Source organism: Corapipo altera, unplaced genomic scaffold (genome assembly GCF_003945725.1).
Source record: "Corapipo altera isolate COAL_440 unplaced genomic scaffold, ASM394572v1 343, whole genome shotgun sequence".
NCBI lineage: Eukaryota > Metazoa > Chordata > Aves > Passeriformes > Pipridae > Corapipo > Corapipo altera.
Genome location: NW_020884913.1, coordinates 1129179 through 1152889, shown reverse-complemented (window position 1 = coordinate 1152889; position 23711 = coordinate 1129179). Strand labels below are relative to the sequence as shown.

Here is a 23711-nt window from a genome sequence, read left to right as displayed (position 1 = left end):
TTTCTACTTACCACTCCAAGAACCTGTTTGGTGGAGAGAGTTTGCAAACACCATGTAAAGAGTAGCTCTGGAGTGGTTTCTGACACCTGCATCTAATGAGAAACAAAATTAAATTTAATTGCTCTTAGGTGGCTCCTTCTTTCCCCTCTTTTGTAACTGCAATTTTAAAAGAAGTTGCTTCTATTATTTGCACTTGCATCTGGTCTGCACAAAGTGGTATCATGTAGGACATAACACATCCCTCCCTCCAAGTGCCTCCAGCCCTTTCTGCACTTAACCCAACAAAGCTCTGGAACAGCTGGGAAGGTCTGAATGGCTGGGTGGGTCAGATGGAAAATTCTGAATATCATCACCTCTAGGATATGTCTTTGTACTGGCAATTAATGAAAATGAGATAAACCCTTTTGCTCATCTGTGGGATGCTGATCCATCCAGGTAGGTTTTCGTACCAGACCTTTACACCCTCAGAGCAATGGGGAGTAAATCCAGGGGGAAACCAAGAACCAACAGTGGAAAATTCCCATCAGATAAAAACTTAAACCTTGAGTGTTCCTAAATGAAGAACAGACACCTAATTATCTTTACCTACAGACTGCAGCCTGTGCAGGTGCTTCTGTCTCCTTTTCAATTGATGCCAAACCTCCCAAATTACCCCAAATTCCGGATGTGGAGGTTGCCACATCATGTGCAGCTCTAACATTATCTTGCAGGACTCAGACTTTTAGGCCCCTGAGTCTTTTTGCCTCAATTTCTCCTCACAACACAGATAACACAGAATCTCAATTGTGCCAGAAACATTATTTCTGGAACTTCAAGCAGCTTCCCTTCTGAGTTCTCCACCAGCTCAGGGGGATGTTTGAGTGAAAATCCATTCAAATAAAGACAACTCGTGGAAAATTTTCCTGAGGAAAATGCTGCCTGTCCTGAGGAGTGGATCTTGCTGATGGGTGCACACTGGATGCTGCCACCTCAGCTTCCTCAGAACTTTAGAATTTACTCTCTCTTTTATTTTTTTTTCCCCCACTGTCAGCTGGCCAAACATTTTGAACATTTTCCTTTAACAAATGTGTCCTTGTGGGGAAAAGTCCATTAGTAACAGAGTAGTTGCATCTTGTCAGGACCAGACTTTAATGGCTGTTTGAATTTTAACTACTATTTGCTAACTATTTCTGTTCAAGCCAACTAAGACCATAATAAAAGCCATTAAATCCCAAGTAACTGGCCTCAGTGTAGCTGCAGGGTATAACACTGAGTATGATTTGAATTTATCCACTGCAAGAAAAGACTTTGACCCTCACAGACTTTTTGGAGATGGAAACTTTCTTTTTTTTTTTTTTTCCCCAGAAAAGATTGCCTAGAAGAATAAAAGTGCTCTTCTTTGCCCCCAGGGAAGGCCAAGCAGAGTCTGAAGGTAACATGACACACTGTAATCCATTTTCCTTTTTACAGGATGAATGAAGACACTGTAAAATATCTGGCACTGCATTGACAAATTATATGGGACAATGGAACCCAGTGTTTGAATGGGTGGAAAAGTACATTGTGCAGGGGGACAGAAAATACTGAATGTGGGGAATGGCCAGTGCTGGGTGAGCAGAGCAGGGGGGACAGACTGAACTTGGTGTTTTTTCATCCTTTTCCTCCAATTATTGCTCTCTGAGCAGCTCAGGGCACATCCAGCATCATTCTGGGAATCCCTGCCCAGTCCCACAGCAGAGGAGCAGCTGGAAAGGAGAGGAGTGGAGGTGATTGTTCACAGGCAGGTGAAGCCCTGAGTGTGTCACAGCAGAGAACACACCTGCAAAAGGCCAGAACATCTTCCATGGGTCTAAGGACATGGATTCTGCTCTTTTACCCCCTCAGTAAGGAGAGCACAGACCCTCCTTCAGTACAGCCTTGTCTTACCCTAACCCGAGACAGGAGGCTGGGATAAGAGTGGGAACACATTGTCCATCTCCTGAGCCAGGGGAATAAATAAAATAAATAAACCACAATCCCTTGACAGATTTATCCTCTACATTCTTATCCTCTACATTCTTATCTTTCTGCAAAGATGTGGGGACAAAAATTAACACTGTCAGCATTTTCATTTACACAACAAATCTGATCCTAACCCATTGAAAGTGATCAGAACTAATAAATCAAAATCTGTAAAAGCTGAAGGCAGAAAAGTTAAAGGCATGAATCTGAAGCTGAAGAATTTTTTATCTTTAAATATAGGTGTGAGGTAACAAAGGCAGTCAAGTAGTCAGTGCAGGAAAGGAGAAAGGTAGAGCAAAGGTTAAAATAATTAAAATTTCCTGGTTATTTACTTGTGGCCCAATCAAAGTCTATTGAAGAAAAGAGAAAGCCTCAGTGGGCTTTGGAATAGGCTGTTAAGACATTTGCACATCTTAAATGATCACTGGATGTAACCAGTGCACTGGGTCTGGAGTACAGAATGGAGAATTAAAAATAAACAACACATTAGCTCGAATGGGAGCATAACAGAGAACTCACAAAGCAATTTTCCATGCAAAGCCCTTAACTCACAAAAACAGCCCCAAAAAAAGACCAGTCCAGAACAGAACCCAGCCCTCACCAGTGATGTGCAAAACAATGCCTGGCGAGAGAGAAGAGCTTTGCACAACGTCCCAAACTCCACAGCTGGAGACACTAATCCCCAAATGTTCCCTGTGCAAAGGGATCCCTGCAGGGATCGGGAAGGAAAGTATTTCCCTGAAGAACAATAACACACTGGGAAGGTGTTGCACAGGAATTCTTCACCTCTGTGAGCTGGTGGGTGTTGCTGGAGCTGGATGACAGCCCTGACAGCCCATGAGCTGTCATGTGTTGGGGCAGCATTGATGCAATGTTGAAGGTGGCCCAGGAAAAAAATGTTACTGAGCTAAAAGGGCTCAAAACATGATCTGGAATAAATAGTTCTCTTGGGTTTCACTGCTGAGTAAACAATCACAGCACAGGCTTTGCTAAATCATGGAATCCCAGAATGGTTTGGGTGGGGAGGGACCATAAAGATCCAGTTCCACCCCCTCCCATGGGCAGGGTCACCTTCCACCAGCCCAGGTTGCTCCAAGCCCTGTCCAACCTGGCCTTGGACACTTCCAGGGATGGGGCAGCCACAGCTTCTCTGGGCAACTTTTGCCAGGGCCTCCCCATCCTCCCAGGGAAGAGTTTCTTCCTAATATCCCACCCAACAATGCCCTCTGGCAGTGGGAAGCCATTCCCCCTTGTCCCATCACTCCAGGCCCTTGTAAACAGTCTCTCTCCATGTTTCATGTCAGCTCCTTCAGGTCCTGGAAGGCCACCATTAGGTCATCCCAAAGCCTTCTCTTCTCCAGGCTGAACAATCCCAATTCCCTCAGCCTTTCCTCACAGCAGAGCTGCTCCATCCCTCTGATCATCTTGGTGGCCTTCTCCGGAGTCAATCCAACAGCCCCAGCCCTTCCTGTGCTGGGAACCCTTTGCAGCACCTGGGGGAGCAAGGCAGAGCTCCCTTCCCTTCCCTGGATCATTTGTGTGTTCAGAGTTGCCTCTCTCTCACCAAAAAGCACAATCTGTGTCATTCCCCAGGGCTGAAAAGCCCACACACCAACACACTTAAAGGCTTCAAGTGCTTGCAGGGAGCTCAGATGATCCCTGTGGTTGTTGTCACTCAGGCCCAGGAATGCCTTCAGAGCAGCTAATCACACCAGCAGTGGTTTCACAGGATGATATTGCAGTGCCTGAGTTACAAGGCTCATTTGCTTCTCAATATGTTCCTTTTTTTTTTTTTTTTTTTATTAGAATCAGCTCACGGGTTTGCATGGTTTCAGTGCTGCTTAATGGGGATTAGTTTGAAGTGAAAATGTGTTTTCCATTTGTCTGAGAAAGACACAACAGGGAGCAGAGCCCTGGAGATTATTGAGAGCTTTTGGGTGGTTCTGGGAGGCCAAAGGCCAAGTGACTTCAGATTTCAGTGGAGTGTAATAACACCCTGGAAATACACAGCCTGCTGTGCCTTACTGTGCAATTATGGGATGGAAATTGTAGTGTGTGTCTGACCTGTGGATTATTTGCTGTGTATCATTAATGCAGGTACAACATGATCATTAAGCACCAGGTGCCTCTGGAGCCACCAGCTCTCCATCCCCATTCCCCCCTGCTCCCGCAGGATGCAGAGCCCCTCCCTCAGTTTAACAAGAGTATAACCACAGACTAGTAAATAATGGAGGTGGTAAAGCTGATTCCCCGATTCCTGGATAACGAGTGAGTCATTTCACCCACCTCAGGGTATTTATTCAGCTAATTAGTGGCACAAAGGATTCCTGCTGCAGGGCTCAACGAGGCTGCGCTGTGCATTGTTTTTCTATTCAGTGATGCCTGTGACATATGGTAGATTTAAATCTTTGTACTTGTTAATTGACTTGTCAACAGAGGAACACACCGGCTTGTTTCGTCCTATTTTATTTATTCCCTTAGAGGTGGTTGCTAAAACAAACGTTTTCCTGGCCTGCAGGGCATTGATCTCTGCGTGCTGCTGGAGGCGCAGGAAGGATGCTGAGCAGCCCGGGCTTTCTGCCTGCGAACATCTCTAACGCCACAGAGACATTCTGCAGAACAGAGAGCAACATTTTTCTGGAGATCCTTCCCACCTCATCATCCTGAAAGAAAGGTTTTGTATCCCCTGGGGGGTGCAGCATCCCTGTGATCCTCAAGCATCCCTTGGATGTTTGCACCTGGAGAGCCAGGCTGCTTTAGCCACGGCGTGAGGGACACAAGGATTTGCTTCCACTGCTTCTCTCCTCCCTCCCAGCTCTTTGTGAGCCGCGTTTCTTGGGGCAGGTTTGAGTGCTGTTGGTGACCTTGTGAAAACACCATCTTCATTATTAAAACCAGGCCAGAAACACCCCTGGGCACAATGAAATGCCTCACCTGCAATTCTTCAAATAGTTTCCACTGCCATTAATTCTTGGAGGCGCACGAGGCCTCGCACGTGTCTGTTCACTAAATAGATATCATCTGGAGGTGGCTGAATGGATCATTTTGGCACCAAATAGCCTGGATATAGAACACCTAGAAGTGTTATGGGTGGATTTATCAGTGCACCCAGTGATTTCCTGGGATAGCTCATCTGGAGGGAGGAAGCCCGGCTTCAAACAGGAAAGGGAACGCTCCCAAAGTTCATTGGTGCTGGAGGTCAAGCTTCAGCTCAACTCGTTACAGAGACAGATGTTAAATTCACATTAGGAGCTTTATTTTGGGAAAGTTTAAGAGGTTTTGAGATCTGTGGTTTTGGCCTAACCCAGTCTTTAATCAAAAATGACATCCCTGGGCAGGAGCCTTGAGCTCTCTCGTGCCTCTCCCAAATCTGCACTCGAGATGTCCAGGAGTTCTTTCACTCCCCATGAGAAAGCTCGGGTCACATTTATTCCCACAGTACAGGTGAATAATCTCCTCCAGTTCCCAAGAAAACCGTTTTCCCCACCCACATTTCATTTTTTTTTCCCCCTGACTTTTACAACCCCATAGGTGTGTTTTGTTCCGATAAGAAAAGCACTTTGATTATGGTTGTCAAGACAAACATTAAGTTCCAAAGAAAAATCAAAATGAGGACTTTTCTGGTTTGTCAGCCGTGCCTTCTACTAAGGCAGCAGTTACTATAAATTATGTTATAAATGTGCTCTGGCAGACAATGTTTTTGTTGGTTTTAATTACCTTTATTAGAAATGCAGTGACTGAAGTGATGTTCTATTTAGAAAACAGCTTCAAGAAATTCTCGCACAGCCATTCCATGGCACATCTGGGGGGTTTGTATCCTCCACTTAAAGGTCTGAAAAAGTACTAATATATTGTTTATGCAAAATATATGGGTATCAGGCCTGGCCTGTAGAAATACTGTGCCAGGTATCCCTGACCAGTGTGGCTCTGTGCTCTCCCCTACTGAGATTTCCAGGAAGGGTTCCTTGATTCCCTGCGTGGAGTCAGGAATTCCCTACAGAGAAAGGCACCAAAAGGGGACTCTGAATAAAAAAAAAAACCTGTGAAGAGGTGGCCTCAGTGCTGTGCTGTCCTCCAGCCACCTCCTGCCAGAGGAAAGTTACCGGGCTCTGCTGTTTACTCCTTGTTTAATAAAAATCAAACCTGCAGATAACAGCAAATTTACAAGCTCTCATTCCAGTCACAACTGAAAATCTGAACTATCGTGGTGTGTTGTGCAAACAGCATTTATGAATGCCTGCAGAAATGAATTTGGCTACTAAATGTTACATTTTCAGAGCAGGTAAATATAATTTGCATTTTTATATGCAGGGGAGCAGCACAGTTGGCCAAGTCATGTGAAACCTGGGGCTGACCCCAGGCTTCAGGCCCTGCTTTTTTGGTTGAACACTGCTCTGCACAGGAGAGGAATTTACTGATATATATAACATTTTCCATCCACTAGATATGCCAAATAATTAGAAAAACAAGTTCAAAGAAGGCAGGTGAAAGAAAAAGGAAACATTTTAATGACTGTATAGACATGAAAGTATTGAGTATTTAGCAGGGAAAACTTTCTGCAGCTGCTGTTTCTCAGGCCTCAAAAGTCTGCAAAGAGAAATAACAGAGGCCACACCTCTCAGAATATTTGAAATGAGCTTCACCAAAAGGATCAGAAATGCAGAGAGTGGTCCTGGCTTGGCAGGGGAGCTGATGGATCAGCAAGGAGGACGTTCCTGGGGCTGCCAAGAGGCTCTTGTGAGGGTTTTGAGCTATTTTTGCCTTTTAAACAACCATTTGATGAACAATTCCATTATTTCACAGTTGTCAGTGGACAAGAAGAAAGAGCTTCCTGCGGAGTGAAACGTTTCCTCCAAGGTGAAGAATCAATTTGAGACAAATACCAGTGTCACATTCCAGGGCTTCAGCCCTTATTGTGCTTGGCTTCCTCCCCCCAGCCCTGCCATTGACCCACACCAGGACAGGACCAACCTGCTCCCTCTAATAAAATTTTATTGTGCTGCTTTTCGAAATAACAATTCCCACCCTGGCACTTGGAAAGCCAGGAAGGTACACAGGGAAGAAAACACACATGCCTGCAGCTCAGAGAGGTTACTGGAATAGCTGCAGAAAAGGATCTGACATTGCAGCACAGTTTGTCATTCCACTTCCATTCCATTGATTGTTTGTTGGTTGGTTGGTTTTGGGTTTTTTATGAAGAACTATCACCCCAAAATAGACTGTTTCCATAAGAAAGCACAAAGATTAAATTGGAAATAAAAAATCATTAAGTCTTATTATCTGTACAGTCACGGCAATTTATTTTTTTTTTTTATTTCCAAAGACCTTCTCAAATTCTTTTTTCTGTCAGTTGTGCCCTTTTAAATCCCAGGAAACACTGGGAGCTGCAGACCAGTGGTGCTGTGAATCAGAAGGATCTACCTTTTCACCCTGGAAATGCTGCGAAGCCAAGGAAGTGAGGGATCATATTTTCACTTCACTTAAAAACAGTAAAAAGCTGCTACATCTTCTTTCTGATCTCCTCTGCCTTTCTCTTACAACCTTAAAAGCCCAGTGAGACATCTGTTGAGAACGGGAGAAAACCTTTTGAAGGTGATGGCAAACTAACTCTTTAACATTAAACAAAAATTAAAAAAAAAGTAAAGAAAGCATCTCCACGAGATTCCCTCTGTTTGCAGCAAGGTGAGCTCATCCTGCTTGTGTTACACCCTGAGCAGTGGCACCTGAGGTCTGTAGTTTTGTAATTTCTTCTCCTGGATAATGGGAAGGAACCCAAGGTGTCCTTGGCTGCTGCAGGAGTTGAGGAGCCACAGATCCCCCCACAATGTGCAGAGCAGCTCCAGCCTCCACAGGCCCCTTTGGCACATGGAAAAAGGTGGGTCCCTGCCAGGCACAGCCCATCCCACACACCCCAAGGTTCAGGCCACAGAAACTCTCCCGGCACCCGAAGGTGGGGCCAAACCAACCCCATCAGGGCTGGCACTGCCCTTGTGCTGCCTCACCCTGGGCTCTGCCTGCCTGGATCCCTCTGCCAACGCTGACAAGGGCTCCCTTTGAAAAGGGAAAGATGGAAAAGCAAAGCAAAGCCTGGTGCCACGGAGCCCTGAGGGGGCTGTGGAGTCCCTGCCTCGTTCCCCAGCTGTTTGCTCCGGGCCCTGGGGGGTTATAAATCCTGGGAGCAGGAGAGCAGAACAGAGGGACAGACATTCTGTAAATGGAGCCCTGAGCAATGTCCTCGTTTCAGCCCCAGTGAAGGCAATAATGGCCCAGAATCCACCTCCATCATGTGCAGGTTATTACAGCAGAATAATGAAAGCATGCCTGGATTTTCACAAGTTAAAGCCATAAAGAGGAGGGAAATTATACATCTGCTCTGTCTTCCAGTCAGTTCTTCTGGCTTTTATTGTAACTTAGCTCAGAGAAGAGAAGGAAGGAGAAATACTGGCCATCCCTGGGTAAAGAAATAAAATGAGAGGGGGAAAAAGAGACTTGAGTCTAACTTAAGTCAACAATAATAATCATGTAAGCAAGTCATGATCTGATCCTGTGGCTTTCAGTCACAGATTGGAATAAAGGAATAAAGGAATTAACAACAGAAACACTGTTGATTATCAAGCATTATTTGCCAGTGCAAGCAATATTTCTTCATTATTACTGAGGACTTCATTATTACTGAGGACTTCATTATTACTGAGGACTTCATTACTACTGTTAGCAATTGTTATTATTATTACTGATAGTTATTATTATGTATTAAATTATCAGGTATTACAGAGACTATTACATAAATAATGGACTATAATTATGTACTAAATTATTATGTACTAAATTATTACTGTTAGTCATTGTAACAGAAAGTTTGAAGCATGCAAGTAGTTAATAGCAAATGGGAGATGTCATAAAGTCCTGGAATATCCTGAATTGGAAGAGACCCACGAGGATCATCAAAGTCCAGCTCCTGGCCCTGCACAGGACACCCCAACAATCCCACCAAGTGCCTGAGAGGTGTATTATGGTCTAGAAAGAAAAAAATGATGTAATGGGGCCTTATGTAGTATGGAATTACAGATATAACTCCTGCTATTCCATTGAGGAGCATCCCAGTATCAGTGTCCTGCACCCAGGATTTGTGTGTGTGTGTGAGTAAAGAATGAGTTAATTGAAATTTCCCTCTTTCAGGGTGATCTGTGGGATAACTAAAAGTGTAACAGTGAAAGTGTAAATATATATAAATATTTGCACTGTCACAGAGGTATTTAGTGATTTTGAACGTGGATCCATCGGCAGGCAGAGGAGATGTTGTGTTTTCTGCAGAATGTTGTATTATCTGCTGCAAGATGGTCTTGTTTTCACTCTTACCTCATGGGTGTTGTCACCTCCTGCTTTGCAGAGCTCCAGCCTTGCCTTTGCTAAAAACACGAGGCTTCACTAAGGTAATGAAGCCCTTGGAGGGTCATGCATATTTTAATTATTACCTGTTTTCTTGCCCTGAACTCCACGTGGACCCGGAATAAGGGTCAACACATCCCTTCAGAACCCCAAATATCAGGACAACAAGGATTTATTTTGAGCTTTGCACCTTTTAGATGGGCACAAATCAAGGTGTATAATGGTGAAAAAATTCCCTCCACGTGTTGGGAAATAGAACTAAGTTGTTAAGGGACAAATAGTCACTTTTCTCACAAGAGAAAATGATGCAAGGGTTTGTTTAGCCCTTGTGCAAGGCACGAATGCCCCTTGCCTGTGCTAAAGCAGAGGAATGATTGGTTTTCCACCAGCCAGGGCTGTGAATTTTAGCTCTATTCCCTCGTGGATTCTGACGTTCTCAGGTTCCAGCTTACACAACAGCAGAGTCTAAATGCAGACCAGTTTTTCATCCATGAAATGGGAGTTAAATAACACTTGACCGAAGTAGACAAAACAAGAAGATACGTAGACTAAGTGGAAACATCAAGATTCGAAAATTACCTGATAGGAAAAGGGAGGGGAGGGGGATCAAAGACGTCCCAGGGAATGAAAAATTCCTTTGCAGTGCTTCCTGTTCTCTCTGTTATGCTAACCAAGGTAGGATTAGGTTTCAGCTGCCAAAAGAAATAACATTTGTAGATTCTTTTTTTTTTTTTTGGTCTGGGGAAGTGGGATAGAAAGATTTAAGACAGCTTTTTCCAAACTATTTGCTTTTTGTCAAGCAGTCAAGTCTAGTTATTGTTATTAATTTGTATTACAGAAGTACCAGAGTGTGACTGGAATTCCACTGCATGAGGGGTGTGCAAATCTCCAGGAGGAGCCTGGTCTCACCTCAAAGGGTGAACAGATAAAGGGCATTTTGCCCTGTGTTGTGCACTTGTGGGAGTTGTTCTCCTCTCTGGAGGGCAGTTCTGGAGAGCAGAGATGACATCAAAAGAGGTGAACCTGCCTTCTCGTGTCTAAATACCAGCTAGGGTCAGATGGATTCAGGAAAATCAAGATTAATGTGATTTAGCATAACTGACTCCCGTGGACAGCAGGCTGTGGGAGCTGGAGGAACCTCACACCACCTCGCACCAGCTCGTTTCTCTCTTTACTCCTCACTGTTTGCTCTTGGTTTGCTTTTCCCTTACAGGTCACTTCATATTTAAGGTTCAGAAATCCTCTGTGCAGGGAGTAGTTCTGCTCTGCTCCTCAGCCATACCTAGAAATTCAAATGGCTTTAATTCACCTCTAAGTGCCCACATTAGTCTTCAAGTGCCTGAATAAACAGCCTGAGCACAAAGTGAAGAGTGAAAAGGAGGAGCTAATACACTTTCTGAAAGGTCACCACACTTCTGTGGGGGGATGAAGGCTGAACTTCACCCTCCCCTTTTCCAGGTATCTGTAATTCTGCCTGCCCTGTGACTTCCATGGAAAAGGAGATTGCACTGGAAGTCTTTACCTTAACCTCAAGCTAATCTAGAAACAAAAGGCTTTCTGTAGGGAAAAAAAAAAAAAAAGTCTGAATAAATAAAACAATATAAGTATAAACCTGAACCTGTTTATTTTAAAGTTGTCTATCTGTGGGTAATTCCAAATCCGGGGCGGCATGTAAATATTTGAAGTACCATTTGAATGATGAAGGGTTTTTATTACCTGGGAGAATTTCCTGCTTCCCGTGTTTTCAATCCTAACCTGGATTTGCACAGGGGACTCCAGGTTTGTGCTGAGGGGAGACAGGGAAGGGGCTGGGGAACATTCCACCCATTTCCCTGTTTCTCAAGATTCCAGCAGTTTGCTGAGCAGCCCCTCGGAGTTTGCTCACAAGAACAGACTGGAGTAAATGTTTAACTTGAGCCCTTGGAGTTTACAGCTTGTTCCTTTCTTGATTATTAACCCAGCCCCTGTTTTTCTTTACAGTTGCACAGCTGCTGGACACGGGAGACAAAGGACCCTTGAGAGAACTTCCCTGTGGCAGCACAAGAGAGGTAAAGTACCTTTTGTGTCCTTTCCATACCTGTGCAGGGGAGAGCAGGGGCTCATTCCTGTGTTCTGTCAGGGCACAACAACCTGCCCACAGCAATCCACCTTTGATTGTGCCTTTTTACATTAAATCACTGGATACATCCAGCTGATTTCATCCTCACCACAACACACACTCTGCTTTCCACCACCTTTTTCTCCACAGCAGTAGCCTTGTCTTTGCATCTGTTTTTTCCCTTCCTAATAGTTTTTCTGTACTGCTCAAGTCTGCAAAGGTCCGTGTCATCTTCTCCAGTCCTTCCTCTGAGCTCGCACAAACCAGCTGTACCATTTTGGTTTTCATTCATCCTGCACCCTTGGTTTTTTTTAAACTGCTCTTGGGTAAAGTGAATTCTAGAAGAAAACTCCCTGGTGAGGCAGGTGCCACCAGCAGAGTACAGAAGGGACAGGGACACTTATCTGAGTTGATCTGGTTACTGTGTCAATACTGTGTGAATATTTGTTTTAAAATAATGTTATATATGTGTGTGCTATGTGGTGGATTTATTTACAGAGAGAAGGGTTCACTTGCTCAAACCTTTTTTTTTTCATTTGCTGTGACATAAATTTACATGGAAAATAATGTATTTGGACTTTAGGCAAAGTAGTGCAAGAAAGGAAATTTGAGTGAAGATCAAGAGTGGGGGTTAAACCAAGGACTTAAAGATTTCCAAAAAGTAGCTATTCATTGTAACTACAAATTATCTAAATGTTGCATATTTTTGGAAACAGTGACATTTTAATAGAAATGGGTTTTACAAACTTTGGTAAAAGAAGAACCAAATTGTTCCTGTTTCCAACTGCTCAGAAATCCATTTTACTCCAAGAGTAAATACTTTAGGACAGGTCTGATCTCCACCTAAGCAAGAAACATCTCAGCCCTGATGCATTTTTTAAGAGCATCCTCCTCTCTGTACTTCTGCCTCTGTGTTGCCTTGGGAGACAGACTCTGATATTCAAATATTGGTGGAATAAATTAGGATGTATTGGAGGAATGTCAACACAGGCCCAAGTCACCACAAAAATCTAAATCATAACACGGAAAAAATAACTGAGGAGTTGCAGGATTTCAAGAGATGGAAATCTTGGTAAGGAAATAGGTGGGAAGTCGGTTGGGAAGCTTTGAACCTGTTGCTACAATGGCCAAAGGCAGATGTTGCAATTTACTCAAAGATTAAGAGATAAACAAGCAAAGAAAACAGATCAAAACACAAACCTGTTCTCTAAAAGAATGGGAGAATTGGCAAGTGGATAAAGAACCTTGTGCCTGCCCAAAGGTGACCTGGGTCAGCAGAGGAAGAATTTGCCATCTTTTTTTTAATCAGGATTTTAATGTTTGTTAAAAGTCCACAGATTTCTCCATTTCCTGAGCACTTTTTTTTTTTTTTTCCCAATCTGGTAATTCTGCAAAGGATATATTGGACTTTAAACACATTTTCCTGCCTTGTTCTGGGTGCTACGAAGTGCAAGTACAGACCAGGGCATCAAAAGGGGAAGGAGGGCTTTGAAGAACTTGTCAGGGAGCCAAAGAGCCACTGGAGCAGTGAGAACTGGAATTCTCAGGAGAGGACACTCCTGAGAGCTGGTGAAACCCTCCTGTTGGTGAAAGAGAAAAAAAAAAAGGAACCAGGGGAGATGTTCATTGCTCTCTGCTGGCTAATCCAGTCAAGCTGCCTCAACTCAGGTTCAGAATTGAAGCAGTTAAAGAAAAAAGTGGAAAAGGAACTTACCAGAGGGATCTTCCAGAGGAGAAGGTGGGAAAAGAGAAGGGGCTCAATTCTATATTGCCTGTTTCAAAAGTAGACAAGCTCCTGGTGTCTGAGTTAACTTCTGACTCTGTTGGTGTGACAGCAGCAGCAAGAATCCAGGTTCAACAAGACCTGGAGCTCTGGAGGGGTTTTGGTTCATTGGTTGCTTGTGTTTTAGCTGGGAATTTTTTGGGGTGGGGTATTCAGGGTTTTTTTTTGTTTGTTTGTTGAGTTTTTGGGGTTTTTTTCTAGTGCAATTCTAGGAGCCAGTTCCAAAAAAACTCTGGTGATAATAAAGGATAGGATACATTGGATTTCACCTTATTGTGCTTCAGAGATGCACAAACAGAGAGCAGAAAAGCCTCATTTTCCAGCCCCGTGGTCTCACCCAGGCTCGGTGCCATTGTCATGACAATAAATAGATTAGACTTTCTTGGGGGAAAAAAAGTGCTAATCAGTAACTGCTTTTTATGCCTCACTCCAACTTCTCATCTCTCGTAAAACTCCAGAGCAAAAGGCTCCGTTGGCTCCCAGCAATGTGTGGCACCAAGTGTCAAAATGCCCTGGTAATCACAGAAATAACAATTGCACTGTCCCATGATATGATCAGGCTTTGTTTTTCAGAATCTAATGATGTTAAAATAAATGGAATTACGTTGCTTTTCCTTTTTTTAAGTCAGTAAATTCCAAAAGAGGATTTGCCCCATTTTTACAATGTGCTTAAGGACTTAGAGAGCACGATCCAATGCAGATTTAGCAGGGGCATGAGGGGCTGGCACATGGCAGCCTCTGCTTAAAGCTGCTCACTGCCTCTTCCTTCTACTCCAGGAGGAGGTTTTTCTGTCTTATCATGATTCTTGAGAGTTCTTTTATTGCCCAGAAAAAAGTGATAAACTCTTGACTATAAACAGCAAAGAAAACTGCCATTATGGACAGGATCTAGAAAACATGAATTGGAGAAAATATCTCACCAACATCTCTAGTGGAAGGTTTTCCCTTCTTTTTGTTGACATGGTCAGTGAGAAGATTTCCAGTGAGTTCAGAGGATGTTCCATGAAATCCCAGTGACTCTCTGACTCTCCCCCTCTGCTGGTAATTCCATCCTTGCTGTGCTGTCAGAGCTGCTCAGGATCTCTGAGCTCTGCAAAAAAAGCTGTTTGGGAATCATGTAGTAAGTGCCATCCCTTGAGTCCAAGGATGAAAACTCTGGGGTGGTGGAAAGCAGGAAAATTAATGGGTGTTAGGGAAGGGCAGGGAGATCAGGTGCTGAGTTTTCTTTGGCATAATCCTATGAACAGAAGCATTTTTTTGAGAAGAGGAGAAAGAAAAACTAATATTTTACTGAAAATACTTTTTAGATAATGTTTTCTGTTACCTCAAAGAAAAGAAAAACACCTTTTCTCTCTGTATTCTTTCAGTGCTGATGAAAGGGCTCAGTAAGAGCATTCAGAGGAAGGATTTGCTAGCTGGGGCCTTGGGCACATTTTCAAAATTCAGACACTTTCACCTTGTCTTTTATTCCCAGCTCCAATTCCGAAAATCCTCTTAGGTTAATTTATTTTTCCAGCACGAAACCGTATGAAACTTAAACTGCCAGAAAGGCTTTTTTTCCCTTCTTTCTTCCCTGCCCCGGGTGACAGGCTGAGCTCACCCGCCCGGTGCGGGGGATGTCGGTGGTTTCCCTTCCAGCGCTGCCGGAATCTCCGTGGTGCTGAAGGGACAGCGCCGGGTGTTTCCCACTCGTTTTACGCAAAGGGAGAAGATGCCCAAGCGCTTCCACAGCATTTTCTGGAAGAAAACTTGTCCAAAACAGTGTTCCTGCCCCAAGGGTTGTTTTACTATAGAGTTAAAGAGTCGCTGAGGTTGGGAAAGACCTTTAAGGTCATCGATTCCAGCACGACCTCAACATCGCCGAGGCCACCACGATGTGTCCTCAGGTGCCACACCCACACTGCTTTTCAGTCCCTCCAGGGATGGGGACTCCACTGGCAGCCTGTGCCAGGGCTGGGTGATGATTTTTTGGGGGGAAATTCCTCCTATTATCCAATCTAAACCTCCCCTGGACGACTTGAGGCTGTTTCCTTTTGTCCTATCACTTGTTACTTGGGAGAAGAAGTGGATCCCCACCTCTCTCCTCCCTCCTGTCAGGGAGTTGTAGAGAGTCAGAAGGTCCCCCCAGAGCCTCCTTTTCTCCAGGATGAGCCCCCTGAGCTCCTCAGCCACATCTCAGAGCACTTGTGCTCCAGACCCTTCCCCATCTCCTCTGCTCTTCTTTGGAGTCCAGCACCTCAGTGTCTATGGACAATGCCCACAGCGCTCCACAGAACTGAGGTTCTCCTCCCTTGCAGAAAATACTGAGATCTGAAGTCCCCCAGCAGTGCCCAGTGCCCCCAGCAAGGGGCTGTTGAGCTGCTTTACCAACACAGGGCAAAGACTTGGTGTCCAGCCTGAATTGCCTGGAGCTTAATGAGGTGGGACACACGTTCCTCCCGGTGCTGAACTGCTGCAGGGGGGTGTTGGGTGTTGTTGAACAGCTGCTGGATTCTGCCCTGAAGGGAAACCTCTTTCAGGGTTGTATTTGGGGTTGTAAAGTTCGAAGCTCTGCCCAGGGAACAGCAAAGCCACGGGGCTGGGCTGAATTATTCCGAATGTTCAGTCACACAGGACAATAACCATAAAACAAGGGGTCATGGGCTGGCTGGGCCTGGGGGGGGGGTTGTGCAGGGACAGAAAGCACAGGTCACCCTGAGGGCAGGAGCAGCAATACCTGAGTGCTCAGAGCCCATTAACAGTTACCCTCTGGCCTGTGGCACTGGCTGGATCCAGACAGCTCAGAAATAGTGCAACACTAGTGGAGAGACTGTACTCATGCAATGGGAGGTTCTGGGAGAGGTTTCCTGACTCACTAAGGAATCCAGTACAAATGTGAGTGAAAATTCAGATTTTTTTATTCTTCAAATACTTTGGAAAAAACTCAAACTTTCTGATTCTCGGTGATACCTTTAAGGCCAAGGGGCCAGCTCTGTGGTTAGCAAGGGCTGGGCTATTTCTATTTATCAAGGATCCCATTTGAATCCCCCTGCCAAGGACTGAATATTTAGGATTTCCATGGCAACACATTTCTGAGCCCATATTACAGTCAGACTGATGCTGTCAACTGATCCAGGGATGCAGGAGGTAGGGGCTGAATTTATTCAAGCAATCACATTCTCTTTTCCAAGGCTAATGCACATGGATACTGAGGCAGCAAACTGAATTGACAGGGATTCCATCCCAATGAACATGTATAACGTTCCAGCCTTGGAGAGCAGCATTTAATTGATGAGAGGGATCATATTTACATAGCAATTATAACAAAGCCAAGGTTGGCCTTATGTGAAAGACTATTTGCTGTAATGTCTTGGTGCTTGGTTGTCCAGGAAAGCTGTTCCTTTATGGGCAAGGAAAAAAAAAAAAAGAGAACAGATGCACTCAGCCCTTTCTTTTCATACTCTGCAAATATTCCAAGAAGCCAGCTCAGGAGTCACAATGTGGTTGCCTTGGCTACATACATTTATTTACTCCATTATAACTTAGATGCTGATTGTTTAACCCCCCAAGTATTAATAGTTAGTTCCTGCTGTCCTCAGATGGCTGTTCAGGGGCCGATGGAAATGAGTAAGGGCTCATTCTAAATCCCACATAAGTCAATGGGCATCTCTCTCCTCATTTAATTCAGAGCTGGAATTAGCCATCCCCGCTGCACTGCCCCTAAATATTGATTTTTTGTCCTCAAGACACCTTTGCAAGGTAAGGCAATGCCACTGACTCAGGTCACAGATGGAAAGCTGGGGCTGGAAAGGCGACCTCAGAATCACCCAAGAGTCCTGACCCTCATCATCCCTTCAGTCTGGATTTCTTTCCATGGAAAGGTGCATGCTTGAGTTTTGCTCCAACACAAAAGTGGATTCAGGAGAAGGAAAGTAGCTGGACCTCAGAGCACTGCCCATCCTGTAGTTTTGTGCAGTCAGAGACCAACAGGGGCATCCAGGTCTTTCCTTACAGGGCCTGGTATGGAGCTCAGTTCTGCTGGTGGGTCTGGGAACAAGAGGGTGGTGAGGAGCCCAAACCATCCCTGATTTATGGCAAGGCAAGGAGAAATCTCCCTGACACTGATGTTGGGTGCTCAGAGTTCCTGTAACACCGAGAGGAACCAAGAGCTGTGATCAGAAGCCCGACACAAATTCTACGCTCGCCTTTTTTGGCTGACCCACAGGAGGCCAGGTCCTGGCATCCTTAAATTCCCAGATGGCCAGAAGTCCTTGTCCTTCTCTTGAACTCTGCCAACAGACACTGGTTTAGGTCCATCTTGGTTAGTATCCTTACCTAAGGATACACTATGCTAGAGACAGAGAGGGGCTCTCTTGAGTCTTTTACCACAAAAAAGAGCTTTTTTCTCTTAATTTAAGCTTTCACTACTCTTAGTCTGTGTGACATAGAAATTTTCTCCTTAACAGGCATTAGAATTAACTTGTTGACATAATTAACAGAGCACATAATAGATGACTGAACTGCTCTGATATTTATCTTCAGGTCAACAGCTCTTGAGACTCCAGAGGCAAATTAGAAAAAAAAGTATAGGCTCTTTATTAGTAGAACTTAATTTAACTGTATTTAAACTTCATTAAGGAGTAAAAAAAAATGACCTTTCTTAATGCACTCTTGCTTTATAAAGTATGAAATGAGAATATTAGATTAGTTTGATCCTGGTTCTTATTATGCACACACAGTAGATGAGAATGCAAAAATTCCCTCTTTCAGTTAGGTCCTCTTGGATGTCAAATCAAAGACCAGGTGCTCCACAGCACATTTCCTTTCTTCAGTGTTTTATGTTTCCTAGCCCTGTAACTCTCCCCGGGAAACCAGCAGAAATCTTAATTTCTTACCCCCCCACCACCACCTCTGCCTAAAGTAACAGCTCTGGTCATTTAAACCATCCAGCACATGTTCCTCCACTGTCTGCACCTCATGCTGTCCATAAATGGGGATGTGGTAAGAAAAAACCATGGAGGAGAGGAAAGGAAATGACATTAACCTTTTCCATCTGATAAATAAGGGCTCTATTCAGCTGCAATAATCCACATCCTTCCCTAGAGATCCAGTTAATGTAATACCTGAGGGCTCAGTTCAGTTAAAATGATTTCCACACTGGCCAGCTGATTTCTTGGTGAATTATTCAGTCCCCAGACCGAACCATTCTCCCTGTGCAACAGCACATGGAAAAGGACTGGAGCCCTCCTGTTGCTCCCAAGAGTCTGAAGGACCTCTCAGAGGGTCTGTGACACCCACGTGGTTTATCTGTGCCCCCCAACAGGAATTTTGGCGTTGATTTTCATGGCACCACCAGCCTGTAAGGGCTGAAGATCCCACACCTTGCCCCATTTGCTTCTCTTCTCTGCGGGGCTTTCTCCCTGCCCTGTCAAACCTTCAGCACCTACATTTTACAGGCAATAAAAAAAACCAGTTTGGACTTGGAATGGGTGGAAATTCAGAGCAACGGACTCAGCGAGAAAGGCAGCCTGGGTTGTGCACGTGGCTGCTGGGTTTGAGGTGAGGATGTGGATCAGGGTGGCTTGGGGGATCTACACCCCCAAAAAATAACCAGTGGAGCTGAACTGTGGGGTTTTGTTTCCCTTTCTCCCTTTGCAGTGCAGAGGTGGCTCCAGTGGGAGTGGGATCTGCCCAGCTGGTGACAAGGGTTGTTTGAGCGCACTGAGGGAGATGTTTTCAAGGCAGGCCAGGGAATCAGGACATGCAGATCCACTTGCAAATCCCTGGGAAACACTGGAGGGACATGAAAATCTCAGTTTTATCTTACCTCTATTGATCCACTCTCGATTGAAAGCCGTGGGAATCTTGTCATTAGTATCAAGACATTTTGGACTAAATTCCTACATTATGAGACACATTCCTCCCTTTTTTTTTTTTTTTTTTAGATTTTAGGGAGTGTACCTAATTGAGCACAATAAACCAGAGTTGTATGCAATTTTGCAACCTTTCTGATGGTGTAATGAGCTCTGCTCCGAGGGTTCATTACTGGGCTGCCTTGAAACTTGCTGGTTAAACAGGAAAAACAAGAAATCTGACCTCACTGTAGTGTTTAATTGAAGTGCATTTATTGACTGGTTTTAAGCTCTTGTAGCAACTGTGTTTGCTGAGAACTGAGGGCCAGCTCTTGGTCTGATGCACCTTTAGCTCCCAGGGCAGACACAGCCTTGACACACAAACCCATCCTGCTCCAGGCTTGGGCTGGGACTGGGCAGGAAGCTAAAGCTGGAGATTGGCACATTCTCCCTCATGGCCACATTCCTCAGCTTCTCCCCCTCTCCAGGACCCCACAGGAGAGTCAGCCCATGGGGGAAAATGTGCCACAGGTGAAGGAAGAGCATCGTGCTGGGCACGGTTTTGGTGTTCTCGTTTGGTGCTGGGTCGGGTAACATGAGCCAGTAAAGAGAATAAACCCCTTTGAGTCTAAAAGATCTTAAAGATTCAGCCAGTGTGGATCTCCTGCTCATAATTCCGAGGAGGGAGGACTGAAAAGACTGCTATAAATCAGTGCCAAACAAACTGCAGCTGGATCTCTCTGCCACTGAATCTCCCTTTGATAGGGTGACCCTGAGACTGACAAGTGCTTAATGCTCTGCAATCTCATCCCCATCCCATCTGCAGCAGAAATCAAGGCAGAAACCTGGTGTGTGTAACCCTAAGAACAGTTTCTGACTTCAGACCCCTCGGCAGGCACTGAGGGTGCAGCTCCAGTTCATTATCACTGGATTTCGAGACTGGCCTGAGCCAGTTTTATCTGGATTCAGGTAACTCGTTCCACTGGAGCATTCACGTTATCTCTCTGGAGATCTTAAGTAGGGAGCTGAACACGATTGAGAGCAGTTGCCTGATAAAAGAGGCAGAAAGCAAACGCATTCTGCAGGAGACAGGGAATGGAGATCAGTCCTGGGATAGATGGACATGGCCCTCCCCTGGCAGAGGAGATAAAGCTGAGCTTGCAAGAGGTGGAACTGGGCATTTTTAGATATGATGTCATACTGATTTTGTGTGATATCTGCTGAATTCACCTCTGATCTAGCTCACAATAATTTTAATTTAAACTGGCTGGGTGTTTTTTCCAAAAGTTTGGAACACTTTTGGCTTTGAGGAGCTGTTACAGAGGGGGTTGGAACTCCAGCCCTGTGACACAGGTAAACAACGTCTCTGAACCTTCATTGTTACAGCCCAGCTGCAAGTCTGACCCAGAGGAGACAGGATTCTATCCAAGGAGTCTGGGATGCAAATTTATGCAGATGACAGCAATTAGTCTACTGTATATTTGTATTTGTTTGCTTGAAACAGCGGGTGAGGGAGAGGCAGCTACTCTGCAGAGAACATGGAAATTGTAGATTTGTGCTCAAACTGCCAACTTAAGAAAAGCAGCAGAGAATGAAAGACTTGCCTGTCAATTCTATTGGTAGATTGCAGGGAAGTGGGAGGGTAGAAGGTGTTTCAGGACCAGCCACCAACCTCTTGGCTCCTCTTTCTTGACATTTATTAACAAACGTTTGTGCCACGAGTGCCCAGAAGCAAAGCCAGGAGGGCACAGGCAGGAGCAGCAAAGCCGTGCACAGAATGAGGAGCAGGGAAAGTTCATTTGTCAGGGCCCTAATCTGAAAACCCTCTTTGAAAAGCCCAGGGTGAGATCTCTGCATCTCTGAAAGGCTCTGTTCAAAGCCTTGGTAGCAGAGCAGTTCCCAGGAATGTCCAGATGAGCCAGAACACCCGTGGAAGTGGAAGCACACATGGATAATGTGCTCTGTGCTGCATCCACCTCTTTTCCCTCTGACCTCGTTTCTGTGGCCAGAGTGGTCTGCTAAAAACCTCTCCCAGCTCTGGGGCTCCTCTCACACCTCAGGTGACAGGGACAGAAGGTGAGCTGCTCTCTGTGCAACCAGCTCAGAGGATGGAGCAGAACAGGAGTTTAAAATCACCTGCTTTCTGCTGGGAGTGCAGGTTGGCAGCACCTGAGGGCTCTGAGGGGAAAATGAGGACTTCAGACATCTCCTGGTGACTCTTATTACACACAGTGGTGGTGGGATGCAGGGATAAAACCCAAAGCACAAAGATATTTGTGCTGCCTGCAAAAAGCCCTTTCCACTTGTGCAAAATTCCTCTTGTCAAGGCTGCCTTAAAGGGGCTGTTGGATCAGTTATCAGGGAAATGGGAAAAATTCAGGGTCAAGTTAGTTCCTGGTGTAAATCCTTTGGTTGCTTCATACCTGTTGCAAAGTAGACCTTGAGTCTTTTGGAGAAAAACAGTTGGAAAACTGCTGGGCTCTCAAAAGTAGCATAGTTCTCACCTCAGTTCTGATGTGCTGAAAAGATGGGATTTTCTGTGAACTTTTCCCAAAGTCTTGCTTTTTTTTTTGCCTTTTTTTTTTTTCCTTCTCTGAGAGGGGGAGGAGTTGTGCCTAAAAAAAACAAACCCAACCTGTCCTCCTCAGCTCTGCCAACCTGTCAGTCCAGCCATGCAAGAGAGAGAGACAGAGAAAAAAGAAAGGAGGGAGTGAAGCAGAGATTCTTTCAAACCTCGGCAGGCACTAAGGTAAAGGCCGTTTCTCACTTCCTTAATTGCGCTTTTCTCTGTGTCTGTTGTGTGTAAACAGAAATTCTGTTACCTTAGAGAGCTTTAAACTAATTCAACGACCTGTGTGGGAATCAACTGCGTACCTTGTTTAACTGGAAGGGTGTTTTGCAGCTTGTTATAGTTGTTGTTTGGAAACACAGTTTCTGGGTCTGAAATTCAGAAGGAGAGTTGGTGTTCATTTGAATATTAAAAAGAGGCAGAGCTCTGGTGCTTGTTTGGGGACGATATTAAGCTGCGTGATTTCAGGGCTGAAGCCTCTAATTACTGCAGATCGGGGGAAGAACTTGTCAGAGGAGGGAATTCCTTCCAAAGCTGCCAATTGCAGCTCTCACGCCTTTTCCTGGAGGATTTGGTGTCAGCCGCTGGTGGGGATGGGACGTGAGAGCACAGAGACTGTGGGGCTGATCCAGCCTGGTAGTTCCTCCTCTCCTTTCTGTGCGTTTCTGGAGGGGTTTTAGCAACTTGTCATTAGCAGGGGAGGTGCAAAGCCAAGGTGCAGCAAACCTGCCCTCCCAAATTCTTGAGTCAGGAGGGCAGAGCAGCACTTTGAGCTCATCCCAGGGAAATTGAGGGTTGCAGACTGTGAGAAAGGTTGGCTGAAATGAGGGTGAGTCAGAAGAATTACTGTGCCCCAGAGCCTGCCTTGGGAGCCTGCTCTGAGCAACCAATTTGTTGGAATGATTGTGGTAGAGAGAGCCTGGGAGTGAAGGCCTAAAACACAAGAATAGGCACAGTTTTGTTAGATCCGAGTGTCTGCATGAGGACCTGTGTGAGTGTGCACAAAGAATCTGCTGAGAGAGTCTGACCTTTGGTGTGCCACGAAAATCCACGAACAAAGGTGAGGGAGGAAGAATCCTGTTCATCCACCTCTGAAATCCCCCTGTTTCTGTATTTCCAAACCCTGAGTAAACATTTGAAGCTGCTCTGAAAACTCTGTAATACCTTTGTGAGTCAGCTGAGGCTCTGAGAAGGTCGTGTAGGAGGCAGAGTGGTGGACAGGATTTCCCTCCCTCGACGTATATTCGGGGTTTTCACTCCTGCAGCCAAGGTGTGCCTGTCAAAGGTGACCTGTCTGGTAACACCAACCTGCCAGACAGGACAAGCTGAAAGATGGCAGAGAAAGACAATACAGCTGTCATGTTGCTCCCTGAATGGGTTGGAATGTGTTTGCCAGGGGTTTGGTTACACAATCCTGCATCCTCCTTGCTGTCAAACTTCCTCCAGCGCTGGTGCCTGTGCCGTGGTTTTGGATCAAAGCTCTCCTCCCATGGCAGGGACCAGCACAGAGCTGTGAGCCTGGGAAGAGGACAGAGAGGATCCAGACTAGAGAGGGGTGGTCTGTGAGGGGGTCTGTACAGATAAAAAAGCTGGCAGTGTCCTGGTGTTCCATCACTTCCCTTTCCTCTGGTGCTGTGGTCATTGGGAGCGTCGTGCTGGTGTTCCCTATGACCCCTGACTCATTCCCTGAGGGAGTGGTGATACAGAGTGAGACTCTAAGCTTTTAATACACAGAAGAAATTCTTTTACAGATAGTAGGTTTTGTAGCATTATTATGAGCTTTCCTGCTAGAGCCAGAGTAGAGAGGGAAGTGCTTTTCCAAGTGAACCTAGGAGATGGAGAAAAGGAAGTGAATGCTTCAGTTTTGGTGGGGACAAACCTTCCTACTCCTGGTTACAGTAGCAGAAATCAGACACTGAGGGAAGGAAAGGAGGACAATCCTCTAACTTCCATGATCTGCAAAGACTTCATTGACTAAACTCAAAGCACTTCTGCATCTTTTTGCTTTCTCTTCTCTCTTCTCTTCTCTTCTCTTCTCTTCTCTTCTCTTCTCTTCTCTTC

At 45.2% G+C, this 23711-nt stretch overlaps 1 protein-coding gene across 3 annotated transcripts in view; it reads left to right on the top strand.

Moving 5' to 3' along the window:
• The first annotated feature begins 11343 nt into the window (after positions 1–11343).
• Positions 11344–23711, top strand: part of KCNJ16 (potassium voltage-gated channel subfamily J member 16) — a 27907-nt gene continuing 15539 nt past the window's right edge. Inside the window, exons 1-2 of one of the 3 annotated variants that reach the window (XM_027654534.1) lie at positions 11344–11417; positions 21730–21830. The gene's annotated coding sequence lies outside the window, so the exon portion shown is untranslated. Of the gene's footprint in view, positions 11418–20377; positions 20589–21729; positions 21831–23711 lie in introns of those variants that run through there. The other 2 variants (XM_027654535.1, XM_027654533.1) reach the window with 2 other exon arrangements.